A 21,500-nucleotide genomic window follows, 5' to 3' on the forward strand; every position below is an offset into this window, starting at 1 on the left:
TCATATTTAACTTGGTCCCCGCACATTCTTGAAAGCTCCTCCAAAATATGGAGTTGAATCTGGGGTCTCGGTCTGAGACAATGGACGCTGAGACTCCATGTCGCGTCACTATTTCCTTAAGGTAAATGTCCACCAGTCTATCGACTGTGTATCTCTCATTGATAGGAATGAAATGAGCTGACTTTGTCAGTCGGTCTATAATTACCCATATGGCGTCATGATTGGCTTTCGTCCTTGGCAAGCCTACAACAAAATCCATCGCTATATGTTCCCATTTCCATTCGGGAATCTCCAGGGGTCATAAAAGTCCACTGGGTCTCTGGTGCTCTGCCTTTACTCTTTGGCAAGTCAAACATTTGCTCACCCATTCTGCTACATCCCTCTTCATGTTGGGCCACCAGTAATACTCCTTCAAATCCCTATACATCTTGGTGCTTCCCGGGTGAATGGAATACCTTGAACTATGGCTTTCATCCAAAATCTCATCTTTAAGCTCTTGAACGTTCGGAACCCAAATCCGGTAGGAGTACCTCATTGTCCCTTTATCATCTTTCTCAGTATGGATCTCCTCTCCAGTCATTGACTCTCTGCCTTCATTCATTATTTTCTCTTGGCACAATCTGATCTTTTCCAATAACTCTGGTTGCATTGAGATATCAAAAAGCTTTTCAGTTCCGGTTCCGGTTACCTTTACTTCTATTTCCATTCTCTCAAAATCCCTTATCAATTCTTCCGAAGTCGTTATCATTCTGAGTCTTTCCTTTCTACTAAGGGCATCAGCCACCACATTGGCTTTCCCCGGATGATAGAGAATCTCACAATCATAGTCCTTGATTAGCTCTAACCATCTCCTCTGGCGCATGTTGAGCTCTTTCTGCGTAAATATGTACTTGAGGCTCTTATGGTCTGTGAAAATCTCGCACTTCTCTCCATACAAGTAGTGCCTCCAAATTTTTAAGGCAAAAACTATTGCCGCTAGCTCAAGATCATGGGTATGATATCTAATCTCGTATTCCTTCAGTTGTCTCGATGCATATGCAATCACTTTACCGTGCTGCATAAGCACACACCCTAATCCTTTGTGCGAGGCGTCACTATATATCACAAAATCTCCTTTTCCGTCTGGCAATGCCAACACCGGGGCCGTTACCAACCTTTTCTTTAATTCCTGAAAACTGTTCTCGCATTTCTCCGTCCATTCAAACTTCTCTGTCTTACGAGTAAGTCGTGTCAAAGGGGCTGCGATCTTCGCAAAGTCCTGTACAAATCTACGATAGTAGGCCAATCCTATAAAACTCCTTACCTCTGTGGGTGTGGTTGGCCTTTCCCAATTTGAGACCGCCTCTATCTTGGAGGGGTCGACCAATACTACTTCTTTATTGATCACATGTCCTAAAAACTGTACTTCATTCCGCCAGAATTCACACTTCGAGAATTTGGCATATAACTGTTCCTCTCTGAGTATTCCTAGAGCTATCCTCAAATGCTCTGCATGTTCTGCCTCAGTCCTTGAGTAGATTAAGATATCATCGATAAAAACTATCACACACTTGTCCAAGTACTTCTTAAATACTCTATTCATTAAATCCATGAAAGCCGCTGGGGCGTTGGTTAATCCAAAGGACGTTACCAAGAACTCATAATGCCCATACCTGGTACGGAACGCTGTCTTGGGGATATCTTCGGGTTTAATCTTTAGTTGGTGATATCCAGTTCTCAGGTCAATCTTGGAAAAATAAACAGCATCCTTTAGCTGGTCGAACAGATCGTCTATTCTAGGTAACGGGTACCTGTTCTTTATGGTTAGCTTGTTCAACTCTCGATAGTCGATGCACAGCCTCATGCTCCCATCTTTCTTCTTAACAAATAAAACTGGTGCTCCCCATGGAGACACACTGGGTCTTATCATACCCTTATCCAAAAGTTCCTGCAATTGGATAGCTAATTCCTTCATTTCTAATGGGGCTAACCGGTAAGGTGCTTTTAAAACTGGCGCCGTCCCTGGGGCCAACTCAATCACAAATTCAATCACTCTATCGGGTGGTAATCCCTGAAGGTCTTGTGGGAATAAATCTTCAAATTCGTTGACTACTGGATTATCTTGTAAGTTGGGCACCTCCTTTTGCGTGTCTACCACATAGGCTAGGTAAGCCTCGTTTCCTTTTCGTAACATCCTTCTGGCCTGGGCCATGGTCAAAAATTTCTGTGTCTGCCTCTTTCCCCTAAATATGACTTCTTTCTTTCCTGGAATATTTAACTTAACTTTCTTCCCCTTACAGTCTATCTGAGCATCATTGCTAGATAGCCAGTCCATTCCCAAAATTATATCAAATTCCCCTAACTTAAAAGGAATCAGATCAACACTGAAAGATTGTCCCCCTATGCCTAACTCACAGGCGGGGTGAATCAGATTAACAAGAATAACTTCATGGTTGGTTATTCTACTTGTAAGGGCTCTATCAAGGGTTCAACTTTAAGTCTTAATTTACGCGCAAAGTCCCTTGATATAAAAGATTTTGTTGCTCCTGAATCAAATAAAACGTTTGCATTGACTGAATTTAGAGAAAGGGTACCTGCTATCATATCTGAATCTTTCATAGGATTCTGGACTGTCATGTTGAAAGTCCTTGCAGTAGGTGGCTTATTAGAAGTAGCCTTGCTTGCTCCCGAAGCTGCTGGTTTGTTCATTAGGCATTCCCTCTTCCAATGACCCGGGCGTCCACACTGATGACAAGTGGCGGTTGGGCGGGTAATGGGGGTTGGCGAAGTGCACTTGTCCGAATAGTGACCCTCTCGACCACACTTGAAGCAGATTACCGGCTTTCCTTTACACTCCCCAGAATGCATCCTTCCGCAAGTGTTACAGGCTGGCAATGGGGGTCGAGAATGGTTGGAATAGGACATTCTTGACTTCTGGCCGCTCTGGCTCACATTCACGCTCATTGGCCGCTTAAACCCAGTGTTCTTTCCCGGTAGGGACACTGCTTCTCGATTAAATCTAGTTGGGAAGCTCCTTCCTGCGGAACCCCCACCCATGCTCATTCTTTTCCTCTTTATTCCCTTCTTCTCTCTTTCCTTCTGCATCTGTTCACTTCCGGCTTCTACAATTGTTGCCTTTTGCACCAGAGTGGCATAATCCGTAAGCTCAAGGATTGCCACCCTATTCTGAATCCACAGTTTCAGTCCTTGCTGAAACCTCCTAGCTTTCTTTTCCTCGGTGCTCACAAATTCCGGCGCAAACCTTGATAACTCAGTAAATTTTGCTTCGTACTCTGCTACAGATAAGTTATTCTGCTTTAGCTCCAGGAACTTGAGCTCCATCTGGTTTTCCATAAACCTCGGGAAATACTTTCCCAGAAACAACTGACGGAATCTCTCCCAGGTTATGATAGCATCTGTCTCCATATTTTTCTTGGCCTCCCACCAGTAGTTGGCCTCTCCTTTCAGAAGGTAGGTAGCAAATACAGTCTTCTGTGCCTCATCGGTACTCAAAATCTCAAAGGATTTCTCCATTTCCTTTAACCATGCCCTTGCCTCAACTGGGTCGACTGATCCGTGGAACTCAAGGGGCTTAAGGGACTTAAAAGCCCTGAAAGAGTTTGCCACATCATTGTTATTTCCTTGAGGGGGTGGGTTGGGTTGACATTCCAATTTCTGCCTTAGTAGTTGCATGAACTGGCCCATGGGATCCATGCCTGGGTTTGGTACTGGTTGCTCAACCTCAGTTTCTCCTTCTTCAGCCTCTATCTCAAATCCCTCAACATCATATGTTTCCTCTTCCTCTTCATACAGGGAGTCATCCTGTTCCACATAATCCTCATCTTCCTCTTCACTGTGTTCCTGGTTCCATTCATCCTGGTTATGGCTTCCCTGGTCCTCAGATCCAGGGTTCGCCCTAGTTCCAATCTTTCTTGGCGGCATGCTACTGATAATAAAAAAATTTATTGGGAAATTCAACGTTAGGTCATAATCATACACAACATTGTGCCTTGCACAGCTCTATAATGGGGAGAATGTATCTCGCAATTCTATTATATTATGACAGTTCTAATAAGAAGTGCAGTAATAATAATGATAAAAACAGTGATCTCGTCACTAAGGAACTGAACCGAAAGGAGACAAATATATACATAATGCGAGAAATACATAGTTTCGATCTTGTCAAAAGTACAACAGTGCTACAGCCATCTGTCCCAAAAGTGATACACAAGAGTCTATCTGTCTAGTCAGAAAAAGGGATGCTATATACAAGTCAACTATCCCGGAAAATTGGCTCTTACTAAGGCCTCGACTAACTAGACAACTAGACTATCCCATCATCAATCCTGAATCACATACCGGAGCGGGTCAGCTCCCATACCCTTTCCATCGCACGACGGAAGATATAGTCAGCCTGCCACCTGGAGATCCTACCATGCCTGTCCCCCTGGAGCTCTATCCCCGTCAGCTCCCTCCTCAAGGATCGGGGTATAGCAGCCCTGGTCTCATAAGATCGGGTACGCCTACCCGCCCTCTCCGCATCCAACTCCCTCCTGGCCTCATCCAGCCGGGCCTCAGCAACAGCCAATCAGGTCCTCAGTACATCCTGAACATAGCCGTGGGCTAACAAAGACTGCCTATGGGCAGGGTCGAGAGGTGGTGAATCCGGAGCCGCTGGGGGTGCCTCCTCGGTCTGCCTAGGCTCGGGAGTATCAGTCTCAGAGCTGTCATCATAAGTGCTCCAGGATGGTAGTGGAGGGGTAGGAGCTCTGACCACTGGGAGTGTGGGTAAAGGGGTACCAGTGTACACTACCATAGGTCCGACACGCTCCTCAGCTACTGGGACCTCATCCGGGTCCTCCTCATCTGAAATAGTAATGACCTCTGTCTCTAACTCCTCTGAGGGGTCCTCCTCATCCTCCTCCATCTCAGGCTCCTCCTGATCCTCGATATCTAGCAGTGCCTCGTCATGCTCACGCTTGAACATCTCAGGGTCCTTTATCTCATGCGCCTACACATTAAACGAGCTAAGTTACTATCATGATACTTATAAGGGTTCCCGTAAGGGTTTTCACTATCAGCGCTACTTTAAGTAGTCCGACCATGAACTTGGCAAGAGTTTTTATTATCTTTGTGAGTTTGTTATTATATCGTCGCATCATCTCTGAGGTTTATAACGCTTGGCTCTGATACCATTTCTGTAACACCCCCAGATCCGGGGTCAGGGATCCGGGTCGTCACGGTCTTTCTTCCCACAATTATCACTTAACTTAATTAATAATAAACAACCTCATGCTGTGACCCCACACTAACACACACCACCACACGTCATAGTCTCAGAGATGAAATTGAAATAAGTACAAGTCCTTGAATCCACAATTAAAAGTTATTACAACCCAAAATGATTACTTGATAAGTTTACAGTTAATTGCCATTATCTGCCACAAGTTATAATTATACATAATTGATTCTCAAAAGTAGAATGTCTGATCTACAGATAGATCTACCTCTGCAGCTATAGCAGCTACGATCTCAACGGGAAGGCACGGGGCGCTTCCCACGCTCTTGCGCTGGGTCTGCTTGAGTCTGGCCATCTTTCCTAACTGTTGTTGTGTGATGAAGAAATAAAGCAAGAGTGAGCATTACAGCTTGCAAGATAATATATAGTGTAATCAATAATGCAAGTATCTAATAGATAACTTACTGAAAACCTTTATCAAGTGTAAGATAATTACTTACTGGATATAAGCTTAAAGGAAGATGAAGTTACCAAATACTTCACTATACTTATATCATTTATAAGGCTACTTGAACTACCACTGTTCAAAGTATTATAGGTTTAAAAAGGTCATCCCATAGATGAGACCACAAGTTAAGACTTGAATAGATTCAATCTTTGATATATTATTGAATGAAATAAAGTTACGAGATACTTTATTTAGTCCCGATATATATCCACATATATATCTCTTAAACATTTCCTGGAACCTCTGTTATGTAAAGTATAAACAGAGTTTGTAACATCCAATGAATTTTGGAAAGGAAAAGAATTTTGGCATAAACCCGATATCTTGCTGATCAGGCAAAGATACCAATAAGTAACCTTTTCTACTAGTAGATGGATGAATCCCCCACCGGTCATTACCCTGGCCACATAAGGACCTTGTGCTGGACTGCCACCCAGCCTCTTACGCGTTGATGGACTGCCACCCAGCCACTTACACTTTGATAGACCGTACCCCGGCCTGTCGCTTATGCCCACTCAATTAGATGGGCTTACTTCCCGAACGTTGGGTAAGTAATCAATTCATTTGTTTTCTTAAAACAGCAACCACGTTGCGAATGTAAAATGCACCACAGAGCTGGATCCCCCAGGTTTTGAGCGAGTATTTAAATCCTCTTTGAAAGGAAGATCTTAAATATAAAAATGAGTTTTGGGGTCCACTCTAACTTTAAAAAAATCATTTTGAAGACTCGAAAACATTTTAAGAATGTTTGGAGTACTGTTGATTTATTACAATAAATCATGTTAGTCCCTTAACAATATAGCAATAATTACAGAAGGGGGGTTGCATGGAATTCTTGAACCTTTTTCTTGAAATAAAAATGTTCAACTCGATTATGGATATATTTGTTTTGATTAGCACAATGCGGAATGTAAACTTGAATGAATCAAAACATAAGTAATTAAAAACAAGAGGCTTTAAAAACTTTCTGGTGGATTTAAACAATTCCACCAGAGATATATTTAATATATCGAGAGAACTCTGTGTGCAGAAATGCTCACAGCTGCTTACAAAATAGAACTGCTAAAAACACAGGAAATGCTAAAGATAGTGCTTACAAAGATTTCTCTGTTGTTGTTTCTTAGCTATCTCAGTTATATTTCTATTTACTACTCTCTTGGTTTACATATTACCAAGATTACAAAGTCAAAAGAACTGAACAAATATAAAATCTAAAAGTCTTGATCTTTGCTGCTTTTCGTCCTCTATTACCCAGTTAATGGGCTTCCACAGTGTACTTGTATCCAACTCAACGGCTGTGTGTCAGCTTTCCCTGTTCAACTGATGTTTGAATCTTGATATGATCATCAGTCGACTTTCAGATCATCCGTCGATGACTTAATTGATCATCCGTCGACTGCTATGTTAAACATCCGTTGATAGTAATTTGATCATCCGTCGAAGCTTTGTTAAGCATCCGTTGGTAGCTATTTTGGCACTTGACTTCATTTCACTTATACAGAATTACAAGACATTGCTTATGTACAGTTAATCAACCTATTCTGCATATCTAGTTAAAGTCAACATGACTTATATGCTACTTCAGATTCTATACAAAGGTGCATACAATACTGTGCTACAAACTTATTATTACATAAGCTACTCACTCGATGGATAATAAGTTAATCATCCGTCGGGACTATAATGAATTATCCGTCGGGACTATAATTCTTATCCGTCGAGTGCTACATTATTTCACTAAGTAAAATCTACTTAGATGTTTTGTTTAGGTAATCATCAAGTACACAACATATTCACAACAATCTCCCCCAATTTATGTCTACTGGAATTGTAGCCATAAATTAAGAGATACTTGATGATAATAAAACATCCTAAACATATATCTTTAAAGATAAGTAGATAAAACTGAAAGTGCTTCAATTTAAACAAAAAAGTACAAGGTTTGGGTCACAGTCAGTTCAAGATGCTCCTCTAGTCTGAGCATATTTTCTAGTTTCTTGAAGGTCTGGATCTTCTTCCAAGCTTTCTGTTGTTTTCTTCAATTTGATTCTGGAGCTGTCTGTGGAATTCTAATTCATCAGATTCTGAGAGATCTAACATTTCTTGCATTTCCAAGAGAGTATCATTGCTAGAGATACTCAATTGGTCTTCTAATCTGAAGAATCTTCTCACACCCTTGTCATCCATGAATTCCATCAGCCAGTAGGGCCTTAGATGCACTCTTCTCCCTGTGTATGGGATGATAAGAGTTTTGGGTAGTGCATCTTTGGCTCTAACACTCCTTAGCTCTTCAATCTTCTTCAATACTAATCTTCTTGCAGTTATATTGAACCCAAAGTTTTTCTTGAAGGATGAATAGACTTTGATCAACACAGCTTGGCTTTCTTGAAGTATCCTGTGAAGAGGCCACTGAATCTCCCTTCCCCCTTTGTACTTGAACACCAACCTTTCAGGTAGGTTTCTGTATGCATCAATTGCCCTTACCTCATCCAGCTCCTCCAGATAAAGGTTTAGATCTGAGAATTCTTTGATGTCACACAAGTACAAGTAGTCTCCCCTGTTGACCTTGGGTTGAGTTTTGACTACTGACTTGGATTTGAGAGGTGACAGCTTCACTTTCTTGAATGCCCTTGATTTTGTCCTTCTTGGCTTAGTAAGAATTGGCAAGTTGAAGTCAGGAATTGGTAATATATCCCACTCTATTGGCTCATCCTTTGGCACAATAGGCTCTCCATGTATGTTCCTGTAGGGGTCCACCGCCCTTATGTCTTCAAACACCACAGAGGGCTTTGATGCTTGAGTTTCAGCTTGAGTGGATTCCTTTGGAAATTGATCTTCCAATTCCTTGTCAACAACATCCAACTTTCTTTTTGTTCTTTTATCCAGTTCTTTCTTTCTTGGGGATTTCTTCTGTTTTTCAATCTTCTTCTCTGATTCAGTAGCTTGAGATGGTTGAGAGGGAATTTGTTGAGAAGAATACACAGCCTGTAGCTTGGCCAAGATAGCAAACTGTTCTTTCTTTTGTTTAGACATCTTTGCATCTAGAGCAGCTTGCCTCTTTTCCTTCTTCAATCTGGTTTTTTCTTCTTCCTTTGCATGAGCAAATTGTGGATGTCCAGCTACCACACAAATTTCCTTCCCATTTCTGAATATCTTTGCAATTCTCTTTCTTGAGGCTGAATCAACTGGATCTTTGTAGAGGAGAATAGATCTTGACAGAATCTTCTTTTCATCAGGCTTGGGTGTCTCGTACACATAATCCATAGGGTTCTTCAAAGATGACTTTGGATAGTTTGCCCTTGGTTTAAGAATTATCTCAGCCTTTGTAGTCTTGATGCAGGAAGATTGTACTTTCTCCAGATAGTTCATGCTCATCTCATTCACATTGATTGGCTTGACATGAGAGTGATGGATGGCTGACTGATCTGGTTCCTTGACTAATTGAAACTTTTTCTGTATTTCCTCATCAATCTTTCTCCAGTTGATCAGAGTCAACTCTCCATTATCAGCATCTTTCAAATTTGCTGCTGCTGCATTTATAAGATCTATACCATCAGCAACTGGTGGCTTGGAGATAGTAATTGAAGGTACAATTACTTTGTTGATTTGAACTAGACGTTTCTCCCCCTCAGTTGGTCCTTTCTCCCCCTTACTTGATTCTCTCTCCCCCTTTTTGTTATCATCAAGTGGAGGAGTTAGGCCTTGTGCTTTAGCCAGTTGCATAAGAAGATTTGTCTGAGTCTGTTGATTTTGAAGAAGTAGAGCCACTGAATTCTCAATAACCTGAACTCTGTTCTCCAGCTTGGCTATCTTCTTGTCAGAATCTGATTCTCTCCTTAATCTTAGTAATAGATCATGCATGGTACCATATGGCATTATTGAATCCAGCTTCTCAGAGTTATATGTCTTTAAGTCAGCTATATCCTTTTTCAATTCATCCACACTGAGATTCTGTCTTGAGTGTTGGATCTTCATTAAATGTAAGGAGTCTAGGTGAGCTTGAAGAACAGCCTTAGTAGCAGCATCTGAAGCTTCCTGAAGGGCCTGCTGAATAGCTATTACTTGTTTTACCAAAGACACCTCAAACTGCCCTGGTGAAAATTCCTTTGCCCATGCCCATTTAGGTAAGCTGAAAGCAGAACTTGGGCCTTCAGCTCCCCCTAAGTTCATGCTTCCATCCAAAGAACCAGAGTCATCATCATCAAAATTTACTCCCAATTCCTCAGATGGCTCTCCAGCTTGAGAAGGCATTCTGTTCACAGCAGCTTTATCTCTTTGAAGAGATTCTGTGGTGTGCACTAAATTCAAAGTCTGCTCTGCCACCACATTGCCCTGAGCAGCCAACAGTTGATAGGCTGAAACAGGGTGAGTAAAAGTGTCAGCATCCAAGGAAAAGTTATCAATTACAGCTTTGTAATGTTGCTGAAATTGTCTTTCCTTATCAGCATCATCCACAATCATTGACTCACTAGCAATGGCTGGTTCCATCCTTATTTCTCCAGTACCTGCCTTTCTCTCATATTCTCTCTTTTGTCGCATCAGGGTCTCACCCTAGCTCCCCACCCTCACACCCTCACCTTCACCTACTAAGGTGGGACTCCTCTCACTCACTTTTGCCAATCCTGAATGAATGGATTGCTGAGATTCACTCTTTTCCTCTCCTTTTGCCTGGGAGCAACCCAGCCTCTCACTCAATGCACTCTCCTCTCTCAGTCCTAAGAGTGATTGTATTACCACCAAATCTTCTGCACTTGAAATTATTGAAGTTTGAAGCTGTGCAGAGACACTCGACGGATAAGTGATATCCGTCGGGTGAGTGGTAAAGCTATCCGACGGATAACTGCTGTTAAGCTTATCCGTCGGGATACAATCACTACTCGACGGATGAGCAATATCCATCGAGAGAGTAGAAATGAATGAGGTGGGAAGAGAAACTATTGTTGACTCTGTGTTGATTGAAGTTATTTGAGGCACAGATGTCACAATAGAATCTGAAAGAATTGGCAAGTGAGCCAACAAATCATCTAAAAGATGATGCACACTTGCACTAGATTTTGGCTTCCCCAACAGAGTTAAAGAAGGGGAATCAGGAATTGAAGTGTTTATCATGTCCACTTCCAGTGAGTTAGTTGGTGAGTATTGGGTTTCTGTGGCTTCTATTATGAGAGATTTTGGCTGTGACTCCACATTTATTGGAGCCACATCAATCTGAATTTGAGAAGGTGCAGGGACTGTGTCTTTAGCACCAGTTTGCACTAAGTGTGTGCCCTGTGCATCCCCAGTTGTTTTGGATTTCTTCTTTCTAGTGTAAGTTTGGTGTGAGCTTGTGTCCCTAACCCTCTTGGCCTGTGCTCTTGGATGAGAGCTTTGTTCAATAGCCACATCCTTTTGGGAGGATGCAACTGGAAGTGAGCTTTTATCCTTTTTAAGCACTACAGTTTGTTGGGAAACTGCAGTGTGGCTAGGATGGGATTCACTCAACTCTCCAACCTTATCCTTGGGGTTTCTTTGATGTTCACCCCTTCCCTCACCTATCTTACCCTCCTTCACACTCCCCTCTTTGGCTTTGGTAGATTTTTGAACTGGTACCTTTTGAGAGATACCAGAGGGGGTTTTCTTTGATTTGGATTTAGAAATTGCAGTTATTTTGGCAGCTTTGGTAGGCAACTGTTTGGTCATTGTCACAGTTGCCATATCTATGCCTGAAGTCAAAGAAATAGAAGAGATTGGAATAGTTGAGGGTCTGGATGAACTTACCTCACTTACCTGAGGTGTCAGCATTACAGGAAAATAGAACATTGGCACATCCTTGTGATGGTTGGCTCTGTTCAAGTCTGCAATGATTCTTCTCTCTTGAACCCAACAAGCTAATTTGTTGTTTGGGTTCTCAAGTTCAATCTCTTGACAAAGATGGTTAGCCAAAAGCATAAAAAATCTAGCATAGTAAATATTCTTTCCTCTTTTGGCTAAGTCACCTAGCTTAAAACCTAACTCATACACAACAAGGTCACTGAAATTATAATATTTGTCTGTAACTAGCATGTATAGCATGTTAAGCATGGAAATGTTCACAGAATCAAAATTACTGATTTTTCCAGAAAAGACTTTAGTTACTACATCACACAAGTAACTCCATTCCTTCCTAAGACCTAGTCTTCTAATTTCACTTAGTTTTGTAGTAGGAAGTGCATAATGAATGGAATTGAGCATATTGACAATATTAGTGTCAGTGTGTGGTGCAGTTACATTATCATCAGGAATCTTGAAACATGCTTTTATGACATCACTATTGATACAGAAATCATTACCTTTGATGGTTAGAGTGATGGTTTTGTTAGTAGAGTTATAGATTGTTGTTGTCCACATCTCCTCAACAACTTCACAATAAATTGTGGGTGATTCCAGCATGGCAAAACTTAACTTGCAGTTGTTCACGAAGTCCATCATCTTATGATAGTCTTCAGATTGCTGAATCCCCTTATTGACCAAGGCAGTGAAGTTGTTCTTCTCATAGATGAACCCAGTCTGTGACATGATCTTAACTACGGGCGCCATTGTTAGAGAAGAAAAGCTTGAAGAGAAAGAGGATTTTTGCTTGAGAGAGAATGAAGTAACACAGTTGAATTTGAGAATGATAAAAGAAAATGATTAGAATGAAATAAGCTTTTATACTTTACTCAAAATCAATTGATAAAATAATAAAGAGAAGTAAATTACCCAATAGAAATTGTCTAAAATAGCCGTTTTAAAATAAACTATAAAAATTCTACCCATTATCCGTCGTGTAATGCTTACAAACTGTAAGTATACTCGATGGATAATATTCAGGGAATTAACGGTTAAGATTTAGACACTTCAACGGATGAGGATAAGTTGATATCCGTCGAGCTTTAAAATACTCCAGAAAAGTAATTGATTTTTATTTACAATTTGTATATTGACGGATGACTCAACTCGATGGATAATGGTCATCCGTCGAGATGCAAATTTTGACTTAGCCAAAATTTTCATCCAAGACTAAAAATCAGTTAAATTTCTGTCTACTTTTCAACTTGCAAAATAATTCAGATAAATTCAAGAGTAATTAAGCATACCTAACTCACTTACCAACCTAGAAAAGGTGGATTCATCCAGTGGTTTGGTAAAAATATCTGCAAGTTGCTTCTCACTTGGAACAAAATGTAACTCTACAGTACCATTCATTACATGTTCCCTTATGAAATGGTACTTGATGTCTATATGCTTTGTCCTTGAATGTTGCACTGGATTTTCAGTGATGACAATTGCACTTGTGTTGTCACAGAAAATAGGAATCCTTTCAACTTGCAAACCATAGTCTAGCAATTGATTTTTCATCCATAAAAACTGTGCACAACAACTTCCAGCAGCAATATATTCAGCTTCAGCTGTAGAAGTAGAAACTGAATTTTGCTTTTTACTGAACCAAGACACAAGCTTGTCTCCTAAAAATTGACAGGTTCCTGTTGTGCTTTTTCTATCAATTCTGCAACCTGCATAATCTGCATCTGAATAACCAGTTAGATCAAAGCCGGAATCTCTAGGATACCAAATGCCAAGGTTTGGTGTTCCTTTGAGATATCTGAAGATTCTCTTAATAGCTATCAAATGAGACTCTCTAGGATCAGCCTGAAATCTAGCACACAAACATGTAGCAAATATTATATCTGGCCTACTAGCTGTTAAGTACAGAAGTGAGCCAACCATGCCTCTATAACTTGAAATATCCACAGACTTTTCAGTAGTGTTTAGTTCAAGCTTAGTTGCAGTGGCCATGGGAGTTTTTGCAGATGTGCAATCCATTAGATCAAACTTCTTTAAAAGATCAAAAATATATATTTAGTTTGACTAATGAATATTCCATCACTAACTTGCTTAACTTGTAAACCAAGAAAGTAAGTTAGTTCTCCCATCATACTCATTTCATACTTGCTTTGCATCAGTTTGGCAAACTTTTTACAAAGTTTCTCATCTGTAGAGCCAAAAATAATATCATCTACATAAATTTGAACAAGTATGCTAGAGCCCTTCACATTTCTGAAAAATAAAGTTTTATCTACAGTACCTCTTGTGAAGTGATTTTCCAAAAGGAACTTTGATAAAGTGTCATACCAGGCTCTAGGTGCTTGCTTCAGTCCATAAAGTGCTTTCAGTAGATAATAAACATACTCTGGGAAATTTGGATCTTCAAAGCCAGGAGGTTGACTTACATACACTTCTTCCTCCAAATCTCCATTCAGAAAGGCACTTTTGACATTCATTTGATAGACCTTGAAATTGGCATGGGCTACATAGGCTAAGAAGATTCTGATGGCTTCAAGTCTTGCAACAGGAGCAAATGTTTCATCAAAATCTATTCCTTCTTGTTGACAATAGCCTTTAGCAATCAATCTTGCTTTATTCCTTACTACTATGCCATTTTCATCCATCTTGTTTCTGAATACCCATTTGGTGTCTATTGGATTCTTTCCTGTAGGCTTGGGTACCAGCTTCCATACTTTATTGCTTTCAAATTGGTTTAGCTCCTCCTGCATAGCTAAAATCCAATCAGGATCTATCAATGCTTCTTCTACCTTCTTTGGTTCTTCCTTAGACAGGAAGCTGCTGTATAGACATTCTTCTTGAGTTGCTCTCCTGGTTTGAACACTAGAAGAAACATCACCAATAATCAGTTCAAAGGGGTGATCTTTTGTCCATTTTCTTGGTTGAGGTAGATTAGCCCTAGATGAAGAGACCTCAATGTTGTCTTGATGTGTGATTGAGTTTTGATTGCTAGAAACTCCCCCTGAGTTTGTGGATCTTTGATTTGAGATTGGGGTGCTTTCTATGGGTGATCTGCCTTGACTTCCTACTCCTTTTGATAACCCGACGGATGGTGAATTTTGAGTACCGACGGATGAGGCAGGTTGTCTTCCGACGGATAATACAGATTGCCTTCCGACGGATGAAGCATTATGTAACTCGACGGATGTTGAGTTTTGTGCTTCATTTGTAGTAGATTTGTCTGCATTATCCTTAGACACTGTTTCTTGATCACTCTCATCATCACTTTCATCACTGACCATCTCAACATTTTCGAATTTGAGGCTCTCATGGTAATCTCCATCTTTTAGTCCTTCAATCTTTTTATCATCAAACACAACATGTATAGATTCAACAACAATGTTGGTTCTTAGATTGTAGACTCTATATGCTTTACCAACAACATATCCAACAAAAATTCCTTCATCTGCTTTAGCATCAAACTTCCCATTTTGATCAGTTTGATTTCTCAGAATATAGCATTTACAGCCAAAGACATGAAGAAAGTTCAGAGTTGGCTTCTTGTTCTTGAACAATTGATAAGGTGTCATGCATCTTGCTTGATTAATCAGAGAGATGTTTTGAGTGTATCATGCAGTGTTTACAGCTTCAGCCCAGAAGTATGTTGGTAGTTTTGATTCTTTAAGCATTGTCCTTGCAGCTTCAATAAGAGATCTATTCTTTCTTTCCACTACTCCATTCTGTTGTGGAGTCCTTGCTGCTGAAAACTCATGCAAGATTCCATTTTCCTCACAAAATGCTCTCATGACATAGTTCTTGAACTCAGTTCCATTATCACTCCTGATTCTTCTAACTTTGAAATCAGGATGATTGTTAACTTGCCTTATGTGATTGATGATGATTTCACTAGCTTCATCCTTGGACTTTAGAAAATAGGTCCAAGAGAAATTTGAGAAATCATCTACAATTACTAGGAAAAATCTTTTCTTTGAGATTGACAATATATTGACTGGTCCAAACAAATCCATGTGAAGCAGTTGTAGAGGCTCTTCAATTGCTGAATCAAGTTTCTTCCTGAATGATGCTTTAATCTGCTTCCCTTTTTGGCAGGCATCACACAGTCCATCCTTTGTAAACTCCACCATAGGAATGCCTCTAACTAGCTCTTTCTTTACCAGCTCATTCATGGTCTTGAAGTTCAAGTGGATAGCTTCTTGTTCCATAGCCAACTTTCATCTTGACTTACTTTACTGAGAAGACAAGTTACAGATTCTGCTTTAGTTGAGTTGAAGTCAGCTAGATACACATTTCCTCTTCTCACACCAGTGAGAACCACTTTGTTGTTTTGATTATTAATCACAACAAAGGTTTCTTTGTTGAAGGTTACTGAGTTGCCTTTATCACAAAGCTGGCTGATACTCAACAGATTGTGTTTGAGACCATCCACTAAGGCAACCTCTTCAATGATGACATTGTCCTTTGAAATCAAGCCATATCCCACAGTATAAACTTTGTTGTCACCTCCAAAAGTGATTCTTGGGCCAGCTCTCTCTTAAAACTCTGTGAGCAGGGTAGAATCACCAGTCATGTGTCTTGAACAACCACTATCCAAGTACCAAAGATTCCTTCTGTTTCCCTGCACACATCAAAATCAAATCAAGTTGATTTTGGTACCCAAATTTCCTTGGGTCCTGCCTTGTTAGCTTTCTTCTTCTGTTTCTTAGGTCTTAACTCATTTGACTTAGGAATTTCAGATTCTTCCTTAGTCATTTGAGTTGGGCCTTTGAAACCACTAGATGCAACAGAATTATCATGCATGTTATGGCTAACAGGGAATAGCATGCTTGGTGCAAACATGTTATTCCAGTAAGGCATGCTAAATGGCATTTGAGGCATATTGTATGCAGCATAATATAGATTAGGTACAAATGGCATATTAGCAAACTGTGCATTCATGTTCTGTGTAGGCATAGCATTAACAGGAATGGGAGGCATGGCATTCATGTTAGAGAATTGAGGCTGAACAGATGTGGGAGTAGGCATGGCAGATTTGCAATTAACAGACAAATGATTTACACTACCACATTTGATACAGATTTTTCTAGGAGCATATTTGTCAGGTGTGTAGTTATTATGTTTGTTAATCCCTACTTTACCATTCCTATTGTTTTTCCTTTTAGTCTCTGTTTTTACCTCTATCTTCTCAAGTCTGTCACTTAACTGTTTGACAGTCATGTGACCAACATTAGCCTTCTTCCCTTTCTTGGCTTGACTTGACTCTCCTGAAACAAAGTTCTTGGAAACAGACCCATACTTTTCATTTAGCTTGGTTAATTTGGCTTTGCTAATGGGTTTGCTCACAGCTGACGGATGAGAATTTTTATCATTCAACGTATAACACTTTTTGTTATCCGACGGATAGTTCTCATCATCTGTCGAGTCTACATCTGTCAGCAATCCATCTACCAAAATAGGTTCTAGTTTCTCCTTATTCTTTTTCCAGGCTTCATCACAAAAAGACTCAATTCCTTGAACCTTGGTGATTTGAGCATGAACATCTCTGGATGTTTTCCATGCTTTAATCACCTCCTGTTCACGATCGAGCTGCTTCTTTAAAATTTCTTCCTTTTTCAAGGACTCAGTTAATTCCTCCTTGGCAATTTTACACTCAATTTTTAGTTTCTCAAACTCAACAAACTGAGACTCAAGCACATTATTCCTCTCACTCAAAAACAAGTTGTTTTCTTTGATTTTAGTATTTTCTTTAGTGAGGGGCTTAAGTGTAACACGCAAATGATACAATTCTGTAGACATGTCATTTATTGTATCATTACACTCAGCTTTAGATAAATGTGCAAGGTTTGTAGTGATTACCTGATTGCTTGAGGAACTTGTCTCTGTTTCATCAGACTTGGCCATAAGGGCTAGATTGACATAGCTGACATCCTCATCTTCATCCAAGCCCTCAGCTGTCCAGTCATTCTCTTGTGTAATAAAAGCCCTTTCCTTCTGTTTGAGTAGATCAAAGTATTTTTGGTTATAATCCACAGACTCAAATCTTTTCTTACTGGAATCTGACTTTCTACACTCATTTGCAAAATGCCCTGCCAAGCCACATTTGAAACACTTGAATTTTGATTTATCCACCATGTTTCTATTTGGCTTGGCAGCTCCAAAGTTCTTCTTGAACTTGAGCTTGGCAAATCTTCTTGAAAGGAATGCTAGGTGCTCATCAATGTCCTCCATGTCATCTTGGCTCAATGAATCTTCACTATCTGCAGCTAGCCCTTTACCCTTGCTTTCACAGGCCTTTGAAGTTGATTCCACAGCTTCCATCTTCACTTCCTTCTCCTTTTCCAGTTCAGCCACTAGTGCAATGGATCCTCCTTTCTTCTTTCCTCTCTCCATTCTTTCATCCTGCTCTATCTCAAGCTCATAGGTCTTCAGAATGCCATACAGTCTCTCCAAAGTAAACTCCTTATAATCTTGTGAGTTTCTCAATGAGACTGTCATTGGTTTCCATTCCTTTGGAAGAGATCTGAGAAATTTCAGATTGGAGTCTTTAGTCTGATAGACTCTTCCATGCAATTTAAGAGCATTTAGTAGCTTTTGGAATCTACTAAAAATGTCAGTGAGTGACTCACTTTCTTCATTATGAAAATGCTCATATTGCTGAATCAGGAGCTGCATTTTATTTTCTCTTACTTGCTCCGTACCATCACAGATTATCTGTATTGTGTCCCAAACTTCCTTGGCAGTCTTGCAGTTGATGATGTTATCAAACATGTCTGCATCAACACCATTGAACAGAATGTTCATGGCCTTTTATCTTTCCTGACTTGTTCAATATCAGGATCAGACCATTCATGCCTTGGCTTTGGAATAGATGGTTCATTTCCTGTTGCAGCTCTCATAGGAACATGAGGGCCTCTTTCTATGCAATCCACATAGGCCTCATCTTGAGAAAGCATATGAAGATGCATCTTTACCTTCCAATGATGGTAATTATCTTTATCAAGAAAAGGAATCTTGACTCCAACATCTTTCTTGTTCATCTTGCTGAATTGTTTTGATCTTTAAACTCTTTGTAGATTAAGAGCTTGCTCTGATACCAATTGTTAGTTCCTTAACAATATAGCAAGAATTACAGAAGGGGGGTTGAATGGAATTCTTGAACCTTTTTCTTGAAATAAAAATGTTCAACTCGATTATGGATATATTTGTTTTGATTAGCACAATGCGGAATGTAAACTTGAATGAATCAAAACATAAGTAATTAAAAACAAGAGGCTTTAAAAACTTTCTGGTGGATTTAAACAATTCCACCAGAGATATATTTAATATATCGAGAGAACTCTGTGTGCAGAAATGCTCACAGCTGCTTACAAAATAGAACTGCTAAAAACACAGGAAATGCTAAAGATAGTGCTTACAAAGATTTCTCTGTTGTTGTTTCTTAGCTATCTCAGTTATATTTCTATTTGCTACTCTCTTGGTTTATATATTACCAAGATTACAAAGTCAAAAGAACTGAACAAATATAAAATCTAACAGTCTTGATCTTTGCTGCTTTTCGTCCTCTATTACCCAGTTAATGGGCTTCCACAGTGTACTTGTATCCAACTCAACGGCTGTGTGTCAGCTTCCACTGTTCAACTGATGTTTGAATCTTGATATGATCATCAGTCGACTTTCAGATCATCCGTCGATGACTTAATTGATCATCCGTCGACTGCTATGTTAAACATCCGTTGATAGTAATTTGATCATCCGTCGAAGCTTTGTTAAGCATCCGTTGGTAGCTATTTTGGCACTTGACTTCATTTCACTTATACAGAATTACAAGACATTGCTTATGTACAGTTAATCAACCTATTCTGCATATCTAGTTAAAGTCAACATGACTTATATGCTACTTCAGATTCTATACAAAGGTGCATACAACACTGTGCTACAAACTTATTATTACATAAGCTACTCACTCGATGGATAATAAGTTAATCATCCGTCGGGACTATAATGAATTATCCGTCGGGACTATAATTCTTATCCGTCGAGTGCTACATTATTTCACTAAGTAAAATCTACTTAGATGTTTTGTTTAGGTAATCATCAAGTACACAACATATTCACAACAAATCAGTCCCGATATATTAGAAAATATCTGAATATTATTATTTAAATAATATTCTCATAAAGGTAATCCTTCTAAAAATAATCGAAGTAGAAGTTTTAAAACTTATACTTGAAATGAGTATTAAATAACCAAAGATATACTTATACGAAAGTACTATCTTTATTTGAATAATCAAAAATAAGTTTGATTATCGACACCTTATTCTCTAATAAAATAAAGAATATATTTCAGTAAATAATCGGAGTCATAGGTCCTCAAATGAATATTCAAATAATATTCAATAAATAATATAAAGGAGTCATAAATCCTCGAATGAATATTCAAGTAATATTCATTAAATAAAATAAAAGGGGTCATAAGTCCTCGAATGAATATTCAAGTAATATTCATTAAATAATATGAAGTTATCGAATAAACCTTATTCGATTAATAGTTTTTAAAAACCATATCATATACTCGGGAACATCTACTCCCGGTTTTAGAAAAGGGTTCACCTTTGGGTCCCCTATACTCAGGGTATACGCAACTACTGCTTATCTCTAGCATATGTATTATGCAACTATAAGCATTGAACCAACAGATATATAAATCAAGAATATGAAACATGCATGCATATATACCATATCACATGCTACAATATATCGCAAGAATTTGCTAATAACAAATATGCATTTATCGCAAGATCATGCATATACACATATACATCACAACAACAGCTATACGGGTAGAAAACTTGCCTGAGCGACTGGGGGTTACAAATGGCTCGGGATGAGTCTGGTAACCTATAAACAACATGTGAGTTGGAATTAAACCAAAGTCACTTGTAAATCTATACTTTAACCAAATTAGACTCTAACGCTCGCTTTGCGCTTACTGATACTCTTAAGTCACTCGAGTACCCTCGGCTCCACCATTTTTAATAAATTAACCATTACGAGTTTTAAGGAGATTCTTTCGCGAGTGTCTTACTAACTTCCTAACACACTTAACATAATTGTTTCATACACTAATTAACCCTTTTTAGGTCTTTAACCTCTGTTTCAAAGTAAGGTGAGGGGTAATGTTTCGTTCGCGAAACGTTGTTACTTAAAACGGTCGTTTCTCCTAAACCGTACATCGGAATCAAACGAACCACATATCAAAATGAAGCTCGTAACATGAACTATCTAAACATGGAAATGGTCAAAACCTAGTAGGGAGTTCTCAGGTCCTAATGTTATGAACAAAAGCAGTCTAAAGTAAATCGGACATTACAACGGCTATGTTTACGCGATTTCCCAATTTTATACCATTCCAATACAACCACCAATCAATCCCAATCCATCCATACAACCAACATCCATCCACAATACATCATAACAGCCCCAATCAACTCATTATTAACAATTATACTTATTCTTAAACTTGAATTTAAACTATACTTAAGTCCTTTAACCAAACCAAAAGATTTCAACATTCAATTCACCATCATTCCAACCCAAACTCTAAACCAACAAGCACTAAGCTACTCTATTACCATAACAACCAAAATCATCCTAATATACAAAGTAAAGCTAGGGTTTGGAGATGATATACCTTCCTTGAAGTGATGTGAGTAGCTAGGAAGCCTTAAGAAGCCTTGAGATGTTTTAGGGATGCTTGGATCTTAAAGGAAAAACAAGAAAATCAAGTTAAAAACCTTGAAATCACTATTCATTGTCTTCTTCATTAATTTCTTGGAGAAGATTAAGAATGAATTGGAGGCTTAAACTCATAAGATAGCCATAACTATGCATAAGGAGTACTAGAGAATTATCTTACCAATTTAGGAAGCCTGGAACTTGGATTTTGAAAAATCTTCTCTTTGAAAATGGAAA

At 39.2% G+C, this 21,500-nt stretch overlaps 1 protein-coding gene across 1 annotated transcript in view; it reads left to right on the top strand.

The window, feature by feature from the left end:
* The window catches only part of LOC141714792 (uncharacterized), a 35,606-nt gene that overhangs the window by 12,421 nt on the left and 1,685 nt on the right, over positions 1-21,500 (top strand). The gene's annotated exons all lie outside the window — the stretch shown is intronic.

Source organism: Apium graveolens, chromosome 3, assembly GCF_009905375.1.
Source record: "Apium graveolens cultivar Ventura chromosome 3, ASM990537v1, whole genome shotgun sequence".
Taxonomy (NCBI): domain Eukaryota; kingdom Viridiplantae; phylum Streptophyta; class Magnoliopsida; order Apiales; family Apiaceae; genus Apium; species Apium graveolens.